We start from the raw sequence: 22,231 nt of genomic DNA, 5'->3' as shown, positions 1-22,231 counted from the left end.
TTGTGTGTTCGATGATCAAGATGAAGATGCTATTGTAGAATCATGTAGAAAAATCTTTATGAATTATTTAAATAGCGATGATCTTAACCTAGATTAAAATGTATGTGAATTAAAAGAAAGGAAATAGAGGTGTATGCATGTGAACTAGAAGTGTTATGCAAAAGAAGGACTAAGGAAAAATTAGAACTTAGTGAAGGGTTCTATTATCATCTAACAAAGCAAGTGACCTAGTCATGGCAGTAAAGTGAAAGGGAAAGATAAGCATATCAGATCAGAGGAGAGGATCAGTTAGCAAGGAGAAGACTCAAAATTAGATTGTAGAGAAAACTAAGAGTTAGGTACTAAATAATTTTTAACCAACTTGAATTAGGGTAAATATCTTAATAGAGTGGTCCTAACATATCTTTCTAAATCTCCTAACAGAGTCCTTACTTTATTGTAAGTGTTAAATCCTCTAAGAAGTTGAGACCTAGAAGTCTCTTAAGCCTAACAGGGAAGACTCCTCATAGGGTAGATCATATTTTATGGTCAAACATTATAACCTTAACTTTTTAACTTTATTACTATAGTAATTAAGATTTGTTGGTGTCATCCCCACTCCAATTTTACCGTCATCTTGGAGGGTTTCTAGGTAACAAATATTGTGTTATGTGTTTTATTTTCATGCATGTGATTGATAAGATTTATATTTTACAATATTTTTACATTATAAGTTTTACATTCACAAATTTTGATAGGTGTGAATGGATTGGTGAAAAGTTATAAGGTGTTCTAGATTCTGGTGACTAGCCCCCTCTTACTATATAGTTTATCTTGTTTATCTTGTTAATTCCTCCTTCAATCAACATAAATCATTTACACCGTAAAGGTTATATCTCCATTTTATTTTATTTGGTTCCAACTATGAATTCTCGTATCAAGATGCATATGATAAAACCTATAAATATAATATTACATCAGTGTCTCATCTTGTTAATCTATAAGCATATGCTCTTCATTCTAGTCTTTATTTAGATGTAGGTGTTGAAGTGGGTGGCACTTCTATTGAAGAGGTTGAGATGAAGAGGATGAATATGAAATTGATCCTTCTTCCCCTTCTAAAAAGTTGAAATTTTACCTCTACCTAATTAAAGTGGGTCTTTCTAAGGCTAGTTCTAACTGGGAAGACCATGAGATGGACATCAAGGATGATGAATCTAAGGAGGATAACCCTTCTCCTCCCAGGAAGAAACAAAATATCTCTTATAAAAAAGATACCTCTTCCAAACAAAAGGCTTGAGTGGGAGGAATAGGGAATAGACATGGAGGATGAGGATGAGGGAGAAGAGAGATTTCCTGCAAACAATAAGAAGAAAAATATTGTTGAATCATAGTTAAAGTGTGGTACTCAAAATGTTGGTCTCATTCCCAAGGCTAAAGGTGAAATTGATAAGGAATACCTATTTCTACACCCAATGTTGGTAATGTTGATGATGGGAAACAAAAACCCCATTTATTAGAAGTAATTTTTGGCACTATTGACCATGATGTGCCAATTTTATAGCCCTCTCTTGAGGATTTAGACCAAGAATGTGGAAGCAATCTCAAGTCATCCTCTATGAACCTTTTAGTTCAAGATTTCAATGATAAAGGGAGGAATTCACTATTAGTGTTTTACAAACTACTAAGGAAGAGTTTCTATATTCATTTCATTTGATGAAGTGGCTATTTCATGGAATCAAAAGTTTCAATTTAAAGTATCATCTTTTATTGGCCAAAGTAGAGGAGCTTTAGAAGAAAGGGCTTGATACTCCCCCCACTCCAAAATATTTTCTTGGTTCTCTATGGAATATGGAGGAGAAGAAGCTAACAATGGACTTTTTAGAAGAAGATGTAAAATCCAAAGAGATTTATGAGGTCAAGTTGGACGAGATGAATCAAAGGGATGATAAAATAATGTCACTTTAAAGAAAATCATACGTGACTCTCATAAGGTTTGTAAGAATTATACTAATAGCATGAAGAAAATGGTGGCTAAAATAAAGAATTTTATTCAACTCAAGGTCATTGTGAATATCAACTACAATCTTGAGGATAATTTTTTTTCTTTTTGCAAGTCCAACAAGGAGAACAGTAGCTAGCACATAGAAGAAGAAGAAGAAATCCATTCCAATGGAGATCTAGGACTTGAAGGATGTAGCTCAAAAGATGAGTCATCTAGAAGTGGAGGTTATTGGGACTTTAAAGACTTTGGGCTCTTCATTGTTTTTTGTCTTGTTATTGGTTTTTGACTTTTAGTCATGTTGGCCTTTGGTTGGCTTTTCTCTAATTTTTTGGGGTAGGCTGGGTTTGTTTTGGTCTACCAGTCTAGTTTTTGTTTCATGTCATTTTTGGGGCCTCTAATGTCCCATTTTATGTGATCTATATGTATAAAGAATTTTGGCATCCTTCAAAACATAGTCTTTCTTAATTCAAAAACAATTTAAACCAAGTGACATGTGTTTCTCAATATTAATATTTTGTAAAGAGAAGTGTTTTATGAAATTGAGTAAATCGGTATAGGCTTTGTACAAGGAATTTATATTGGAAAGTGTACGAAATACCTCATATCATTAATGCATTTATAAGAAAATAATGATTGAGAATATTTTAAGGCTTCTTGGTACATTGATTGCATTATATTTATGCATTAAATAGAAACACTTTTGTGTAATTGTTATTTAAATTTCTATAATACTTCTATATTATTAAATTAAAATGGGTTTGAAATGTAATTAAAATAAATAAATAAATAAAAATCTTTGCATATGTTCTTGTTCTAAAATACATGAAATAGAGTTATTGACATATATATAATATATCTTCTATCGAGATATGATGATTTCATATCTCAAAATTTTATAGCAATTGAAATGACTTTTATCATCAAATACGTCTACAGGGATTTGAGCTTTAATAATTTGAGAGGACAACTGCCAGATTCCTTGAGAAATTTGAGCTCTTTGAAATAATTGTAAGTAATGATAAACATAAATTATTTTAAAATAACGCATTTTGTAAAGTATGTGATCAATGCCATTGCTTCAATTATGCAACAACATTATAATGATTTCTTTTATGAACAACACATTTGCATTGCAGGTTTCTTGGTAGCAATCATTTAACAGGAACAATCCCTTCATGGCTCAATGTGGCTAGTAGGAAAGTGTGAGTAATATATTTTATATCTAATATTAGTTGTTACTACATGTTTAAGAAAATTTATTACATAATATTAACAAACCACAATCTTCTAAAAATTATACAATTCTAGTAAGAGGGAACTATAAAATACACATAGTATGTATTACTTTAATTCCTCTAGAATATGGATAGTCTAATTATCTCCTCAAGATTTATTACATGATAATGAAATTATAGATAGATCACTTCATTATTTAAATAGTTTTGTATCCAAAGATGCGATCAAGAAAAAAAAATATTACAATTAAGAAATGTAAGATCAAATTATATTAGATACAATTGAAAATTTATACGTTTATTGTATATTTCATATTTTAGGTTCTAAGTGAAGAAACTCTATATGTAAATTTAGATATCATTATATGAAACTTTAGAAGGGAAAAATTTTCATATTATAGCAAGGACAAAATTTGTACATGTAATCATTTCCATACTTGTCCATTCTAATCATTTCAATTATAGAGTTGTGTACAAGAAAACATAGTCTTAATATTTACTTATATAATAGTTTGTTGTAAAATATATTTAAAATTTGAAACTAAACTTAGGTAAGCTTCCTCTCATTAACATTAATTTTAGGATTCACAATAAAAAAATATTTTAATTGTCAACCAATTTAGTTAGACCAATTATCAATAAGAATATAGTAAAGAAATCATATTTGTACAATCTATTAGAAATGTATGACAAATCTTCTTGAATTTAGATTGTGTATAAAAAAATTAACGTTGATGTTTCAAATCGCACATAGTGATCCATCATCAGGATGAAAGAGTGATAGACAATATAGAAATGAGTTGCAACATCAAGCTCACTTAAGAGATAAAATCAAATGGTGAAACAAGGAGCACAAAAAATAAGAGGCAAGATACAAGAAACTTGGACTCAAGAGGATAAAGAGAGAGGCAAAATATAAAACAAAGAATAAAAAAACACACACAAATATATAAAATATAAATGCTCTCTCTCTCTCTCTCTCTCTCTCTCTCTCTCTCTCTCTCTCTCTCTCTCTCTCTCTCTCTCTCTCACACACACACACACACACACACACACACACACACACACACATACATGTTTATATGCATGTGTGTGTGCACGCACACATGTGTAAAATATGATCATGTACACACACACAAATATATATATCTCAATATTAAAATAAATACTAAAAGAAAGAAAAATAAACATATAAATTTGAGAAGAAAGATAGAAAAAAATTCAATCAAATAAAAAAAAATGACAAAGAAAAATCTAAAAAATAAAAATATGAGAAAGGAGAAAGAAGCAATTGTTAGCATGAATGCTGATGGTATTCCTTTGGGGGAGTATCTTAAAAATTTCTAGAGCATGTGGAGATTGGTAGCATGATTGATATGTTGCATTCATGACTGTGTTTGTCATTGATGACAATATAGTATGGTTTCTATGAAGACTGACAAAGTAGAAGACAAAGATTGAGGTTATAGGGATAGAATTTTGATGTTAAGGTCAAGCACAGTTAAGAATAGTTCTAAAATTTGTCCTAATGACAAGGTTAAGTGCCCATCAAGTAAGTTGAATATATGTAGAAGATATGGATAATTCACAGAGAGTAATATAGAGACAAGGTATCTAAGAAGCAGTTTGTGATTAAAAGATTATATCTCCTAACATATATAGATGGAATTGTGATATACAAAGTTAGATAGTGAGAAGATAAGCTAATGGTGACATCAATGAGTGCACAAAGTCTAGAGTCATATGTGTGAGAAGTTGTAAAGGTTGTCAGCCAACAATGTTGTGTGGTTGAGAAATAATTAATTATCTTAATGTGGTCCTATTATAATTAATTGGGAAAGCCTAAAGGCTGACTTAAGGATTTTTTTAGAGGATATGGTATAATGGAAAGATGTTTTCCTTGTTTGAGATGAGTGTGATGTGGAAAATTGTGTGAACAAGAGAAAAGTGTTTGATAAATTCGAGTAAGCAATCCAAGGGATTATTAGATGCAAAGTTGGTGATCTAGTATAGAGATCAAAATAAGTAGAGAAGTCCAATTGATAGGATAGAGGAAGAGAAAGCACAAGTATATTTAATTTCTATTATTCTATAAGGAATAATATAGATATCATTTAGATAGTGGGTTCATTGGTCTTGCCCCTGAATCTATTTGGACAATGGGTCCATCTGCATTCTACAACTCTTAATAGGGTTGGAATCTCCTAACATGGATTCAAAGTCTCCTAATAGGGACTGATATGTACAAAATGTATTTCATAGACTCTTAATAGTGTCCATCCTCTAAGAAGGAATATTTATATAGTACATTTTTTGGGTACCATCCCCATCGGGGTTTTCTCTCTAATCAAGGATTTCCCTAATTAACATATCTAGTGTTATTGTGTATGAGTATCTTATTATGGTTACTAATTATATTGTTCATATGGTTAAGTATTAACAAGGTGGACTTTACAATGGTGGACTTTACACTCTAACAATTTGTATCAAAGTATCTAGTCCTTTAAGAGAAATGTTAATAACTTTGGGAGATCAATAGGGAGTCACTTCAGAAAGAAAGTCCTAAATTAGATAGAGAAAATTTTGACACCCAAAAGATGGAGTTTCTTGGTAAGATTTCATAATTGTGTATAGAATAGCGAATTGAGTTTCTAGAGCTAGAAATCTTTGGTTACATACAAATGAATAGAGGCACAAGTAAAGATAGATCCAAATCTGATGAAGACAAGAAGATAAAAAAAAGTTATTGATCTTCTTATGAAAAGAGAGCCAAAAGGTATGATTTTTTTTTGTTTGTTGGACATGTAAATATTTTTCTCATTTTTCATCCAAATGTCATAAGAGAGTAAGAAAAAATAGAAGTAATTTTCTTTCTGATCAAGATGAATAATATAAAGAAAGTATGGAAAGATTCTCGAATGGCTATCATGAAAATGATAATAAGCTTGAATTGGTTAAGAAAAAGGAAGTAATAGAAGAATCACTCTGGTAACTATTATTGATCCAAAGGCTAACCATGAGAATGTATAATTTTTCCTTGACACTAACAATGACTTGTAGAATTGTGTACAAATTGTTGAAAAAAGAGGAGAACAAAGAAAAAAAACCAAGAGGAGAGATAAGAGTTGAGATAGCAACTCCTACACATAATAGGAACCTGACAAAGAATCACCTCATAGAGAAAATAATTGGAAGTTAAGATAAAGGAGTAATGACAAGAAATAGATTACATGAGGAATTATGTTCAATTTCTTAATTTGAACCTAATATTGAAAATGAGGCATGTAAGGATCATCATTGGATTCAAGCAATAAAGGAAGAACTAGATAAGATTGAGAAAAATGAAACAGTGGAATTGGTTCTTAGGCGTAAATGAAAGAATCCTATAGAAACTAAATGGGTATTCAAAAACAAGATGAATGAACAAGGTGAAGTTGTGAGAAACAAAGCTAGACTAGTATTCAAAGATTATTCATAAAATGGAAGCAGTGAGAATTTTTTTGGCCTATATAGTAAGTAAGAAGTTCAAAGTGTATCAGATCTATGTCAAATCAACCTTTTTCAATGGAGAACTTGAAGAAGAAGTTTACATTGAGAAGCTTGAAGGATTTCATTTGGAAAAAAAAGGATATGGTACACATATTTAAAAAAGCACTATATGGTCTAAAGAAAGCACCCAAAACTAGGTATGCAAGGTTGGATAAGCATTTGGAAAAAGTTGGATTTACTAAAGGTACGATAGATAGTAACTTATATTTGAAAGAAATTAAAAATTCTTTTTTGATCATTGTGATATTTGTTGATGACATAATATTTGGAGGCAATGATGAAGCAAGTGATAAGTTTATTGAAGAGATGAAGAATGAGTTTGAGATGAGTATGATTGGTGGGATGAAGTTTTTCTTGGGTTTACAGATCGTGCAAAACAAAGATGGTATTTTCATATGAAAGGCTAAGTATTTGAAATAATTTTTGAAAAGACTTGGCTTGGAAAGTTGTGAGCCTATTGGTACACAAATGGTAGTTATCTAGCAAAGATAAGATGCCTATAGTTGAGAAGAAGAAGTATAGATCAATGATTGGAGGTTTGCAATATCTAACTCACACCAAACCAAATATAGCAAATGCAATTGAGATTTTAGCTAGATTTCAAGATGATCCTAAGGAGTATCATTATGTAGCACTAAAAATAATATTTAGATATTTGAAGGGTTCAAATAATTATTGATTATGGTATGAGAGATCATGTGATTTCATTTTTTGTTCTTATACTGATGCATATTGGGTAGACAATGTGGATGGAAAAAAAAAACACTAGTGGTGGAGCATCTTTTCTTGGAGGAAAATAGGTTTCTTGGCTCAGCAAGAAACAATATTGTATTTCATAGAGTACAACTAAAGTAGAGTACATAGAAGAAACAAATAACTATAATCAAATCATGTGGATGATGTAGATGCCAAAGGAAATTGGGATAGAATTTTTAGAACCTCGTATCATACATTCTGATAACACAAGTACATTGAGTATGTCTAAGAATCCCATATTGCATTCTAAAACTAAGCATATATCTATTAAGTATAATGTTTTGAGAGAGAAAGTTGCAGAGAAAGAAATCAAATTGGAGTATGTTAGCACAAAAAATTTAGATTGTAGATATCTTTACAAAGCCTTTTTGTAAAGATACATTTGAGTACTTGAGAGGCATGCTTAGGGTTATATGCCCTTGCCCACTTCAGAGTAGATGATGCAGAGATTACATTAGTCCAATGGTACATAGAACTACTATTTGAATGGACTAAATGTTGATGCTTCCTATATGGGGGAGTATCTAAGATGAGTAGAGTCATATAGGACTCATAGTAATTGGTCTTAAATAGTGTCTTTAGATAGTTGATTTGATTGAATACTTGGATCAGATGATTGACATAATGAATCCTTTGTCATTAATGTCAATGAGGGAGAGAATTGTGCATGAAAAATATCTCCTTAGTACTATGGGGGAAGAGATTACATAGAGAAGCACCGTGTATGAGGGAGAAGATGCTCTAACGGAGGAGAGATTGAAATATCCTACCCTATTCAGATTTGATTGATGAAGAGGATTTAAAAAGAAAGAGAACAGTAGAAAAGTATTATTTTGGAATTCTTGGAACTTAGATGCTTTTCATCTATGTTTCCATCAATTCCAAAGGGAGAGATTGTTAGCACAAATGATGATGGCATTCCTTTGGGGGAGCATCCTAAGCATTGCTAGAGTATGTGGAGATCAATAACATGATTGATATTTTGCTTTCATGACTTTTCTTGTCATTGAAGACAACATAGTATGGTTTCTATGAAGATTGGTAGAGTATCATAAAGAGAATGATGTTGTATGGATAGAGGTTTGATGTTTAGGTCAAGTGTGGTTAAGGACATGTTCTACACTATGTCTTGACGAGGAGGTTAAGCTCACATCAAATAAGTCAAAGTGGTGTAGGAGCACCTAGGATAGGTCACTAGGGAGAAAATAAGAGTCTAGGAGTCTTGATAAGACATCATACCTAAAAGGAATAAATATTTATGCATGTTAAATACCAAACACTAATGAAATGCATGAGATGGGCAATTAGATGTAATGTTGCATTTATTGTCAATTAGGGGGAAAATTGCAAAAAGTTGATCTAGAGTGCTAAGTAAGAATAGAAGGGTAGGTAAACATGGACATGGTATAGATATGCTATGTTTGGAGTCATAAGGTATAGCCCTTCCAAGTCTAAGATGAAAAAATGCAAAAATTGTCAATTTTGTAAAAAATTGCATATTGAGAATTTTTGCAAAAAGTGCAACTTTTCTTGTCAAATTTGCAAAGTTGGTTAAAACACACTAAGAGGTTACCAACAAGTGAAATTTGGTTCAAGAATTTTTGGAATGGGTATGTAAATCCCTCCAATTCATTTTTGTATGGTTGAGAGTTTTGGTATTGTACGGATGCAAACAATAGAACAACAATTTGATGATAGTTGGAAGAAAAAATTGAGTTTTGGATTGACATGTGATTGAAACAATGGTTTTTTTTACAATATAGTTTCTGCATTTTTTCTACTTGTATTTTTTTTTCATTTGAGGTTTTGAACTATCTATTGGTGTTCACAATAAATGTTTTTTAAATTGTCTGTTGGTTGGCTTGTATTGGTCAGACCTAGCAAAATGGTGTCTACCAGCATTGTCCATGGTTGAAACCTCATGAAAACTTGAGGAATTATAGTAGAAACCTTGTATATTATGTGTTACAAAGGATGGACTCAGGAGTGTAGGGCCAAACCAATTCCTTGGAATCCCTAGGCAAGACTGTGATGTACTTAGCTAGAAATTGAGCCAAGGAAAGAAGGATTCTTGCAAGGGTACATCAAATTGGTTGGAATGGGTGTTATGGCATGAAATAAAATTGAATGGAGTCGCTATATGTGCAAGGAAAAGTATCCAAGATTGCTAGGTAAGGAGTAAGACTATTTTTGTTGCTGACTAGTCTAAATGACCATTAAACCCTAGCAAACCCTTAAAAATAGGGATAGGGCATTCAGTAGAAGTTGGGAACCTGAGACCCCAAGAATCTTGAAGACCATGGAAAAGGGTATTTCAATCTAGAGATTTTTTTGGAACCTCCTTGAGGAAAGATACCAATTTATTCCATTAGGATGGCTAATTGAGGGTTACTAGACCTAATAGAATATTTTGAAGAGTTTGAAGGGATCGTAGAGAAACCTAGTAAATGAAGTGTGGGAAATTGATGAAAAGAAGTCCAAAACACCCTAAGAAGAGCCTATAACCCTTGCAAGAACATGTCAACCATTAAGGAGGCCTAGATTGAAGTCCAAGCTAATGAGAAAGCCTAACTAGATAGGATAGCCAAAGGGAAAAGTTGTTCTTAGTTGATTAAGGGTGACTTGTGTGGGTAGGGGATACTAGGGGTGTTTATCCACTATCAACATTACCCTAGGTCACTCCTATCAAATTGGTATAAAAAAAATTTTGATTTTGGGAAAAGAAGTGCATGTCTGATAGTGAAGGACAAACCTCCATAGGATCCACTATGGTGACAAATGCAGAGTTGGCTAAGAAGGTTCAACATTAGGATGAGGAGAAATTGGAGTTAAAGGCTAAGATAATAGCCTTGTAGAACACACTTGAGAGAGAAGCTCTCAAGGTTGAAGTAGTGACCAATAAGGTCAATCAATAGGAGGAACGTAGCAAGAAGGATTAGTAGGTGTCTGATGAAGAGGAGGCACCCACACTTGATCCTAAGATAGCAGATGAACCATTTCTTAGAGCCATAAAAGAATTGAATCAGAAATCCTTGAAAGGAGTGCCACTTTTTAGTGGAAATTTGGATACAAACCATGTTTTGGAATGGTTGGAAGGCATGGAGAGCTACTTTAAAAGTGAGAATGTAACAGAAGCTCAAAAGTTGAAAGTGGCAAAGGCAAGAATGAGAGAAGTAGGTCTCACATGGTGGAAGTTCATTCAAGATGAAAGATTGAAAGAGGTGAATAAAACCTATGAAAATTGGAAGAGTATGGTGAGCCAAATAAAAAAAACCTGCCTTTTAGAAGACTTTGAAGTGCAGATGCATACCTAAAGGCAAAATCTCAAACAGAGGGATAACAATGTGCAAGTTACATTGAAGAGTTCCAAAAATTATGCCTAAGATCCAAGGTGCAAGAAGCTGAAAGCATTAAGATAGAAAGGCATGTTAATGGATTAAGGTGGAATATTCGAGAGGAGATTCAATTGTGGACTTTGAGCATAGTACAAAAGTGCTATCGATTAGCACTTAAGGTTGAGGAAAAGTTGAAAAAGAAGCAAGATTTCAGCAATAGAAGTAGAGGTAGAGGGCACAGAGAGAAAAGAAATGAAAGAGGGAACTTTGGTGGTCAAAGAGGCCAAGCAACTAGACCCCAAGGGGATAGTAAACCAAGCAAAGCAAGTGGTTCAAGGAGTCCAAGAAGAGTATTCAACCAAAGAGGCAAGGGAAAAAATGGTAGTCAAGGAAGAGGACCTTTATAATTTTCTACCATGAAATATTACAACTATAACCAACTACGACATACCTCCTATAGGTGTCCAGAGAAGGTTTCTACCACAGGAGAAAGAAAGGTGGCTTATGCTCAAGAAGATGATGGAAATAAGAAGGTAGAAAATCTCCCACTTGATTCAAAAGAAGAAGAGAAGTAGATTTTCAAGAGGACACTCATTAGGGAGCCTATGAAGGAGGAGCCAAGTCAAAGGATAGCCCTATTTAGGGTTAAATGCAAGGTCCAAAACAAGGTATGAAAATTTATCATTGACTCTGGTTCTATTGATAACATAGTCTTAGAAGAAGTAGCAGAAAAATTGAAACTTAAAAGACTCCTTCATAACAGTCCTTATAGAGTGGCATGGCTAAATAAGGGTTAGCATGTTAAGATGAAGTAACAAGCATGGGTAGACTCCAACACTGGTAGGTATAATGAAAGTGTTTTATGTGATATACTTCCCATGGCAGCATACCATCTCCTTTTAGGGAGGCCATGAAAATATGACAAAGAGGCCCAATATGATGGCAAAAAGAATGTTTATGAATTCAAGAAAGTTTAAGAGTCCTACAAAATTTAGTCATTGTTAGAGGGAGAAGACACACTTTTGAAGGGACCTAATGTCTTAATGGTAGGTGAGAAAGAGGTCCTCAACATCATGAAGGAATGAAAAGGAATAGAGTATGTCATCATTGTTAAACTACAAAGTGCACAAAACACAATCAGATCATAGTTACCTAAGGAAGTGCATGACCTGTTGAATCTATTTGATGAAATTGTAAGTGGTGGGAAAAAAAAATTTCCACCTATGAGAGCTATCATCCACCAGATAGACTTCATCCCTAGATCAACTTTTCCTAATAAGGTAGCATATAAGATGACACCTAGCCAACATGACGAGATAGCCAAACAAGTTTAGGAGTTGTTAAACCATGGCTTAATAAGGAAAAGTGTAAGCCCATGTGAGGTAGCAACTATTTTGGTGCCAAAGAAGGGAGGTACTTGGAGAATGTGTATAGATTCAAGGGAAATTAATAAAATAACAATTAAGTATAGATTCCTAATCCCAAGAATTAAAGATTCACTTGATTGTTTGTGCAATGCAAAGTACTTCACAAAAAATGACTTAAAGAGTGGATATCATCAAATAGGTATTAAGGAGGGAGGTGAGTGGAAGACAAATTTTAAGACTACTGAAGGGTTGTATGAGTGGCTAGTGGTGCCCTTTGGTTTGTCAAATGCCCCCTCCACATTCATTGGGCTCATGAATGAAGTTTTTTCTAATTACATGGGTAAGTTTGTTGTTATTTGCCTTGATGGCATCTTGATCTTTAATAGTACAAAGGAAGAAATTTTAAGGCATTCAAGTCTGGTTTTGAGAAGGTTGTTTGATGCTCAACTCACCATCAACTTCAAAAAGTGTGATTTTATGAAGGAAGAGTTGGTCTACTTGGGTTTTTTCATCAAGATGGATCCTAGAAAGGTGGAGGATATACTTAGTTGGCCAACACCCAATTCTACATTAGAGGTAAGGAGCTTCCATGGCTTAGCGTAATTCTATAGGAAGTTCATTAAGCATTTTAACCACACATTTGTACACCATTTCTATAGGTCATAAAAGGTTGGATTAGAGCCAAGTTTAAATGGACTAACAAAGCCACTAGGAATTTTGAGGTGTTAAAATAATATATTTCCACCCAACCTATTTTGGTTTTACCTAGCTTTAAGAAGTTATTCATTGTTGAGTGTGATGCTAGTAACCTTGCCATTGGAGTAGTACTTAGCAAGGAGGGTAAGCCAATTGCATTTCATAGTGAAAATTTGAATGAAGCCAAGAGGAATTATTCTTTGTATGACCTTGATTTGTATGAATTGGTCCAAGCCTTGAGGAAATGGAGGCATTATCTATTGCCTAAAGAATTTGTTGTATATTTTGATAATTAGGCCTTGAGCTTTCTAAATTTACAAGACAAGTTCAGTCACAAGCACATGAAGTGGGTGGAGTATATTAAGGCATATACCTTCACCATCAAACATAAAAAAGGAATTGCAAATAGGGTTCCAGATGCAGTTAGCCATAAGTTGCTAACTATACAAGAAGTATAGATTCTGGAGTGTGGGGATTGAGAACTTCAAGGAGATGTATCCTAATGATCCAAACTTTGCAAAAATGTATAAGGTGTTCACTGATTATGCAAACCATTTTCATCATGAATATTCTGATTTTACCTTGCAAGAAGTCCTCTTGTTCAAAGCCAATCATTTATGTGTTACAAGGGGATCTATTGGATAAAACCTAATCCAAGAGAAGCATAATGGTGATTTGAGTGGGCATTTTGGAGTTCATAAAATGGTATATTTTGTCCAAAGGTTCTACTATTGGCCTACTTTGAGAAAGGATGTGAAAAAATATGTGGAGTGATGCATTGTTTATCAGAAAACAAAGGGAGTTTCCACCAATGTAGGATTCTACTTGGTCTGCCTCACAATATGTATATAGTAATCATGCTCTAGGCTATGCTTAGGAATAATGTATCCAATATAAGGATTATTTCCCACTATGAGGTGCATTTAATCTTGTCAACCTAGGGATATATACTTGAAATGGTTGACACAAAGTGTGCACTAGGTCTTGTTAGGAACCTGTGTGTTCCTTCTGTTTATTTTGTTAGAGTAGAGTTGTTGGACGCATATGCTTTGTAAGTCGTCCCGTGAGTTTATTTTATTATCCCACATGCATAGGTAGTATTACTTTTCTAGATCGTACCCAGTATATAAGAATAGGTTGAGGCCCTTGATGGGTACGGACGAATTTATTGTATTGAGCTTGCTCAAAGGAGGTTACCCCCTCGAAGTGGCCTGCGATCAGTAGATTTATTTTGAGTTCTGTTATCACTTTGTATTCTGTTATTTTGAGCATTCTCACGATATTGCTATAAGGAGGTTCTTCTCATCTGGTATCAGAGCACTCTCTTGGGCTCGCTGGGTGGAAATTACATCAAATTTTTTTCTGTCGTGGCCTTCAGGTTCCTCTCACTTCTAATATCTCTTGTTATTGCAATAACTCTTTTCAGTTGTTCTGTCTGTGAGTGAATTTTTCTAAGTCGACTGTTCAGAAAAAAAAATAAAATAAAATTTTTAAAAAAAAAAAAAAAAAAAGAGTAAAATTTTTTCTGTTTTTTAGTCGTAGCTTCCTTGTTTGCTTTCTGTTTCTGCTCATACTTCCGCAGAACGTCTGCAATATCATTTCGCATACTTCCTTCCTTGGCGACCCAACCCCAAATTTTACATATCAAAGCCCTAAAACCCTCATTTATCTAATTTTAGGGTTTGCCCTATCTTTTTCACCTCTCATCCAATCGCCACCAAACTGAGCCACAAGATTCAATTCCTCATTTTGCTCCCTTGTCCCTCTTGGACTGTTCGCCTCATTTCGCCTCCCTACCCTTGAAACCCTCATTTTTCTTTTTCCCTTGTCCCCAGATAGTCTCCCACCATCCGTCGAACACCCATTTCCTATATGAGTTTTACCCAAATCCAAGTTTGCCGTAACTAAAAAAGTTTTTGTTTCTCATCTTCTACCCATTTCAAAAAAAAAAAAAAAAAAAAAAAAAAAAAAAAAAAAAAAAAAAAACCTTGTTTTATGGTTGTTACGCGTACAGGAGCAAAAATCATGGAAGAGGAAATTGCATCCCTCAAAACCCGACTTCAAGATCTGGATGACAAAATTCTGGGTCTTAACTTTCAGCAGTCAGCCATGAGCCGAAACCATTCAGGAGATACTGGGTCCTCTTCTGGCAATTTCCGTGGACCAAAGCTTGATTTTCCACGCTTCGATGGTTCTGATCCGACTGGATGGATCTATAGGGCAGAGCAGTATTTCAGCTTGCATAATACTTTGGATAACCACAAAGTCTCCCTTGCATCTTTTCATTTGGAACATGAAGCTCTTCAATGGTTCCGTTGGTACATCAAGGCTAATGTAGGCCCAACGTGGAGCGAATTGTGCACCCTCATTTTGGAGCGCTTTGGCCCTAGTTCCTTTGATGATTTCATAGGAGCACTCACTAAACTGCGTCAAACAGGCACTGTAAGAGAATACCAGACAGAGTTTGAAAAATTAGCTAATCACACAGAGGGCTTGTCTGATGAATTCTTCCGTAGTTGTTTTGTCAGTGGTCTGAAGGATGCACTTCGCTCAGAAGTCAAAATGTTTCGACCTACTACAATGATGGAAGCCCTTGGGTTGGCTAAGTTAGCGGAAGACAAGATTAGTGCTCTACAACGCTCCAGATCTAATTTTGTTCCATTCAGAAATACAGGTTCTCACAACCCTCCAGTCATACCAGCTCCCAGAACTACTCCGATCAAGCACTTGTCTGAAACAGAGATGCGAGTTAGGCGAGACAAAGGGCTTTGTTATAATTGTGATGAGAAATGGTCTCGGGGCCATAGATGTGTTCAGCAAAAGCTCTATCTCTTGGATGTGGATTCTCCACCAGAACTGGAAGAATATGTAGATGCTCAAGAAACAGTGGATGCTGAGGTTGAGCCTCACCAGCCTGAACCTCCTTCCCCAGAAGCTCCACCAGAGATATCTGTCCATGCTTTGGCAGGAGTCACTACTCCACAAACCATGCGGGTCCAGGGTTTCTTCAAGAAGATCCCTCTTACTATACTCATTGATTCTGGTAGCACTCATAACTTCATTGATCCACGCATAGCCAAACAGGCTGATTGCTTTATCCATCCCTGCTCTAGCTTTGAAGTCATGATTGCCAATGGGGGCACTTTACCTTGTAAAGGGAAATGTCGCAATGTGCGTCTCTCTATTGGAGATTATAACATGCGCTCTGACATGTTTGCCTTACCCTTAGGTGGCTGTGATGTGGTTTTGGGTGCCCAATGGTTACGCACTCTTGGCCCCATTCTCTGGGATTTTGCTGAACTTTGGATGCAGTTTTCAGCCGAGGGGCACCAACACACTTTGAAAGGCTTACAACCCGGGTCTCTCAGCATCATCAGTTCACACCGCATGGAAAAACTTCTTAAGAAGAATTCACATGGTGTCATCGCTCAGCTCCATTCCATTCAGATGCAGCCATCAGCAGTCTCTAGCACTCCTGCCGATCTCCAACACATTTTGGACAAGTATTCTGGTATATTTGCTGAACCTGTGGGATTACCTCCTTCTCGTCTAGAGGACCACCGTATTCAGCTCCTTCCTGGCAGTGTTCCGCCCAACATCAGGCCCTACCGCTACCCATTTCATCAGAAGACCGAAATCGAGATACTTGTCCGTGACTTACTGAAGCAAGGTATTATTCGCCCTAGTACCAGTTCCTTTTCTTCTCCAGTTCTGCTTGTTCGCAAAAAAGATGGGTCATGGCGACTCTGCATTGATTTCCGAGCACTTAATCATCTCACTATAAAGGACAAGTTTCCCATTCCAGTTGTTGATGAACTTCTTGATGAACTTCATGGGGCTCATTTTTTCTCCAAGTTAGATCTTCGTTCTGGGTATCATCAAATTCGGGTTAATGAGGAGGATATACCTAAAACTGCCTTCCGCACACATGATGGTCACTATGAATTTTTAGTCATGCCCTTTGGCCTCACGAATGCTCCTTCAACATTTCAGGCAGTGATGAATAACATATTTCGACCATACCTCCGGAAATTCATTCTGGTCTTCTTTGATGATATCCTCATATATAGCAAAACTTGGGCTGAGCATCTCCATCATCTGGAGCTTGTCTTGCAACTTCTCTCTGATCATCAACTCTGTGCAAAACTATCTAAATGTGTGTTTGGCCAGGAGGAAGTGGAGTATCTCGGGCATATTGTTGCACACCATGGAGTGCGGGTGGATCCTACAAAAATAGATGCCATGAAAACTTGGCCGCATCCTAAAACTCTCAAGAGCCTTCGGGGTTTTTTGGGGTTGACTGGCTACTACCGCAAGTTTGTCAAAGATTACGGGAAAATTGCAGCACCATTGACAGCTCTGTTAAAAAAGGATGCCTTCTCCTGGACCCCTGTTGCTGAGACTGCATTTGAACAACTGAAACAGGCTATGTGCAGTACACCTGTTCTCGCGATGCCAGATTTTTCCAAAACCTTCACTATTGAGAGTGATGCTTGCGGCAATGGATTGGGTGCTGTTCTCCTGCAAGATGACCATCCTATTGCATTCACTAGCAAAGCCCTCTCTGGTAAGAATCTAGCCCTCTCTACTTATGAAAAAGAAATGATGGCTATTTTGCATGCTGTACAGAAGTGGCGGCCATACCTCTTAGGGAGTCATTTTTGCATCAGAACCGATCACCAAAGTCTGAAATACTTCCTGGAACAACGGGTATCCTCTCCTACACAACAGAAATGGGTCAGCAAACTCATGGGGTATGATTATGAGATCACCTACAAGAAGGGTAAGGAGAATATTGTGGCAGATGCTCTTTCTCGCACATTTGATAATCAAGCTTCCCTTTTCGCTATTTCTAAGCCCATTCCCAATTGGTTAGCGTCTGTTCAGCAGGGCTATGATAGTGACTCTTCTTTATCTCAAATCATTCACCAGCTAGCCAATAATCCTTCTGCTATACCACATTACTCTTGGGATGGTGCTTCTCTTCGATACAAGGGTCGGCTAGTGCTTCCTCAGAACCCAGCTCTACATCAGGCTATTTTTTATGAACTCCATGCTTCTCCTTCAGCAGGGCACTCAGGCTTCCTCAAAACTTATGAGCGAGCAAGGAGAAACTTCTTTTGGAAAGGAATGAAACAGACGATTCAACAGATGGTGGCTGAATGTGATACTTGCCAACGCCACAAGGGTGAAACGACCCTCCTTCCTGGCTTGCTCGAACCATTGCCCATCCCTACACGGATTTGGACTGATATTTCTATGGATTTCATTGAAGGGCTTCCTAAATCCGGTGGCAAGACAGTGATCTTGGTTGTGGTTGATCGTCTCTCAAAATATAGTCATTTTTGTGCCCTCAGCCACCCCTATACTGCCTCCTCTGTTGCACAAATCTTCATGGACCAGATATTTCGTCTTCATGGACTCCCTTCTTCCATTGTCTCTGATCGTGATGCAACTTTTACCAGTCATTTTTGGACTGAACTGTTTCAAAAAACTGGCACCAAACTGAAGATGAGTTCGGGCTATCACCCACAAACTGATGGTCAAACGGAAATTGTCAATAAATGCTTGGAAACTTATCTTCGTTGCTTCACTTCCGAACAGCAACATCAGTGGGCCAAGTGGCTCCCTTTAGCTGAATGGTGGTACAATACCTCTTACCACACTGCCTCTAAAATGACTCCATATGAAGCAGTCTATGGTCAGGCACCTCCAGTGCTCCTTCCCTACACTCCCAACAGCTCACCAGTCCAGGCAGTTGACATAGTTCTCCGCAGCAGGGATCAGATTCTTCGTACCTTACAGGATAATCTTCACATGGCCCGTAATCGGATGAAATAGCAAGTAGATCAACACCGTTCTGAGCGCTCATTTCAAGTTGGGGATATGGTTTTTCTTCGTCTACAGCCATACAAACAATCCTCCCTAAAGCTGAAAGGGCGTCATAAGCTGGCCCCAAAATTTTATGGGCCTTATCAGGTTCTGCAGAAGATTGGTTCAGTTGCTTATAAACTGGAACTTCCTCCTTCTTCCCGCATTCATCCAGTTTTTCATGTTTCTTGTCTAAAGAAAGTTCTGGGTACCACTGTCAGAGCACAAACTACTCTCCCTGAAATGGATATGGAAGGATCCATTATCCTGGAGCCGGTAGCAATCATTGACCAGCGCACTCGCCAGCTTCACTCTCGCTCCATCTCTGAGGTCTTGATTCAGTGGCATGGCATGCAACCAGAGGATGCTACCTGGGAACCCCTTCTTCAGATTCAACAACAATTTCCACACCTTAAGCTTTGAGGACAAAGCTTTTTTCTAAGGGAGAGGGGATGTTAGGAACCTGTGTGTTCCTTCTGTTTATTTTGTTAGAGTAGAGTTGTTGGACGCATATGCTTTGTAAGTCATCCCGTGAGTTTATTTTATTATCCCACATGCATAGGTAGTATTACTTTTCTAGATCGTACCCAGTATATAAGAATAGGTTGAGGCCCTTGATGGGTACGGACGAATTTATTGTATTGAGCTTGCTCAAAGGAGGTTACCCCCTCGAAGTGGCCTGCGATCAGTAGATTTATTTTGAGTTCTGTTATCACTTTGTATTCTGTTATTTCGAGCATTCTCACGATATTGCTATAAGGAGGTTCTTCTCAGGTCTCTTAATGAGTCACTATGCTTATGCTACAAGAAAGTAAAATGCAAGAAAAAGAACTTACACTAGTGTTGCAGGAAACTAACACAATTAACTCTATGAATACTGGAAATACAATGAAAGGCTAAAAAATATTCCAACTCAGTTCATCCACTATAACTATTCTCACAAATGCTACAGGGACATTCACGTAGGATGATGCTATAGGAAGGAACTTAAAACTTCTACTTGCAATACTAAAAATGCTTGGAAATGAATCTATACTATCCTAATCTAATCTACCTCCCAAGTGGGCCCCCTTGGTTGACTTCTTCTAATCCACTAACATAGAATAGAAGCCAAAAACTATTTCATTACATTTTAGAAATTCATTACATGGAAACAACACATAGAACTGTAAAAATAACTCAATACAAAAGTTAACAGTTTGTTCTCAGAAACTTTCTCCTTCTAACTAACTAACTAAACTAACACACTTGGTTTGATCCCAATATATAGGAGATCAACACTTGTTCCAAAATAGAAAAGTAAACAAACTAACTATAAATCTATAGAAGAGAAAGAAGGAAAATAACAACTCAAGGCAGGAAGAAGAGATAATAGCTCAAGGCGGGAATAATAAAATCTAAACAACCACTTGCCATAAATGTAGAGAATGTAGTAAGTCTTCATAACTCCTCCATACTTGCTGCCATGTCCTTTGGAACCATTGTAACTTTTCTCCACTGTGGCTACATCTCAACATTCTTTTCTCTTTGAATGCTATTGGTTGTCTTCAATGTTCATCTTTGAATTCTTCCAATCATCTTCAGCCTCATTGCTAATAGGTTAGTTATAATGCAGAGATAATTGCAAATAAGCATCTTCAAATTAAATTCAAATATAAGAACACACATTTTGATAATTATATGAAATACTGCATCATATATGATATTGGCAAAAGATGACATACTATCTACCCATAAGTTAATCATTGGTTTAGGTAAACATAGGTTCACAAATGTCTTGATGAAAATGAAATAGAGTATTAACAAAGTGTTTGAATACTATCATGAAATAGAGGCAATATTTAGCCTCATCATCTGCCCCCTAGTAAACCGATGCTTGTCATCAAGCATCACATTTCTTAGTCAGTGACTTGAATTCTCCCATTTCTACCCTTCCTTTCTTGCTACTCTTGAAGGTATAATAAAATCCTCATGTTCTTTCCCAAACCTCCCTTCTATTGTCCCCCTATAGCTTGTCAAGTTTGTCAGCATTAATGTCATATAAACGCCACATGAGCATTAGAAGTTACATAGTGAGTGGGCACCATAATTTGGGTCTAGCTTATTTTCCTAGCTCTAGATACTTTGGAGCTCGGTGAAGGGAAACTTCTAGGTTGATGGGTCTATGTGGCTTTGACCTCTTAAGTGACTCAGGTAATCTGGCCCATCTACTTCTAGCACTAGTCATGACTCTCTAGAAAGAAAAGTAGGGCAAGTTCTCATAATTAGCATAGGCCTTGGCTCAGGCAACCAAAATTCTATCCCTTACTCCCATGTTCTTATCCCCCTAAGTTAACTTGAACCAGTCCCTAAGAACTTCTTCTGGTTTGCTACTTTCAACTCTTAATGGTAGGGGTTCTGTCCTTTGCTCATCTCTGTAATTATTCAGCTGCCTATCATAGTTTGCTTCATTAAATAGCCAGGACATCAAAGCTCTTAAATTTATATCCCCTATATAAAGTAAAGGGTTCCATTGGGTTTTTGAAGGGATAAAAAAATTATGCACATATAATTCGCAGAACAAATTCTACTACCAAGATGGCAGAGTCTGATATAAACCATAGAATTCTTGGGCCAATTTCAATTCTACATTTACATTCTTAAGGGTTAGCATGAGTTGGAATAAGAGAAATTGTTCTTTTAAATAAAGCATAAATCCATGGTGGCAGTCTATAGGCAAGTGCTTGATCAACCAATTTGAGGGCATGATCCATCCTTTGTTTTTTATTCACCAATTGCTCTTTCAAATTTTTAATTTCTGCACTCAAAAACACTATATCTTTCTTCATTCTTTTCCTCTCCTCTTCCCATAAGGCCTTAGAAAACATATGTTGTCCAAAAAATTGAAAAAGGAGTTTCTACAAGGTAATAGAACCACTATCTTCTTCATGATTTCTTTTCCTTTTTCTCTATTCCCTCCATAATTGTTCTACAATATCAATAAACCATGTTGATTTATAGGGAACAAGGGAAATGTTTGGATCAATTTTCTTAGGAACTATTTCATCTTTACTTCTTGAAGTACTTGGTTGGCCTATTGGGGTATCATTTAGATTTTCATTAACCTCAACCCTACATTCCTCATTAGGGTTTTCAAGAAATTTTTTAGTTTCAGGGTGAGAAGGAGAGTAATCAAGAACAATATGTATAGGGGACTCTTTAGTAGATGGATTGGATGAGGGGGATTCCTTGGAAATTTTTCCTCTAATTCTAGGACTTCTTCTTATAGGGGTTTCTTCTAGTATCACAACCTTTTTCCTACCTTTTCCTTTTGGTGTCTCTACTATAGGAGTAACTACTACAGGACCCTTCTTGGTTCTCTTTTGCCTCGCGAATGAAGGGTTTGGCTCTTCTTGTACCAAAATAGAGATTTCTTCTTGCAATTTTCATTTTCTCTTT

At 36.1% G+C, this 22,231-nt stretch overlaps 1 pseudogene across 1 annotated transcript in view; it reads left to right on the top strand.

Moving 5' to 3' along the window:
- LOC149537314 (putative LRR receptor-like serine/threonine-protein kinase At1g56140) overlaps positions 1-22,231 on the top strand; it is a 214,671-nt pseudogene that overhangs the window by 164,296 nt on the left and 28,144 nt on the right. Inside the window, exons 12-13 of the transcript XR_016356548.1 lie at positions 2,921-2,992; positions 3,121-3,186. The product of XR_016356548.1 is annotated as a putative LRR receptor-like serine/threonine-protein kinase At1g56140 (transcript). The remainder of the gene's footprint in view (positions 1-2,920; positions 2,993-3,120; positions 3,187-22,231) is intronic.

This window comes from Cupressus sempervirens, chromosome 9 (genome assembly GCF_028749045.1).
Source record: "Cupressus sempervirens isolate cs-2001-9-10 chromosome 9, ASM2874904v1, whole genome shotgun sequence".
Lineage (NCBI taxonomy): Eukaryota > Viridiplantae > Streptophyta > Pinopsida > Cupressales > Cupressaceae > Cupressus > Cupressus sempervirens.
This window is presented reverse-complemented; position numbering and strand designations above follow the sequence as displayed.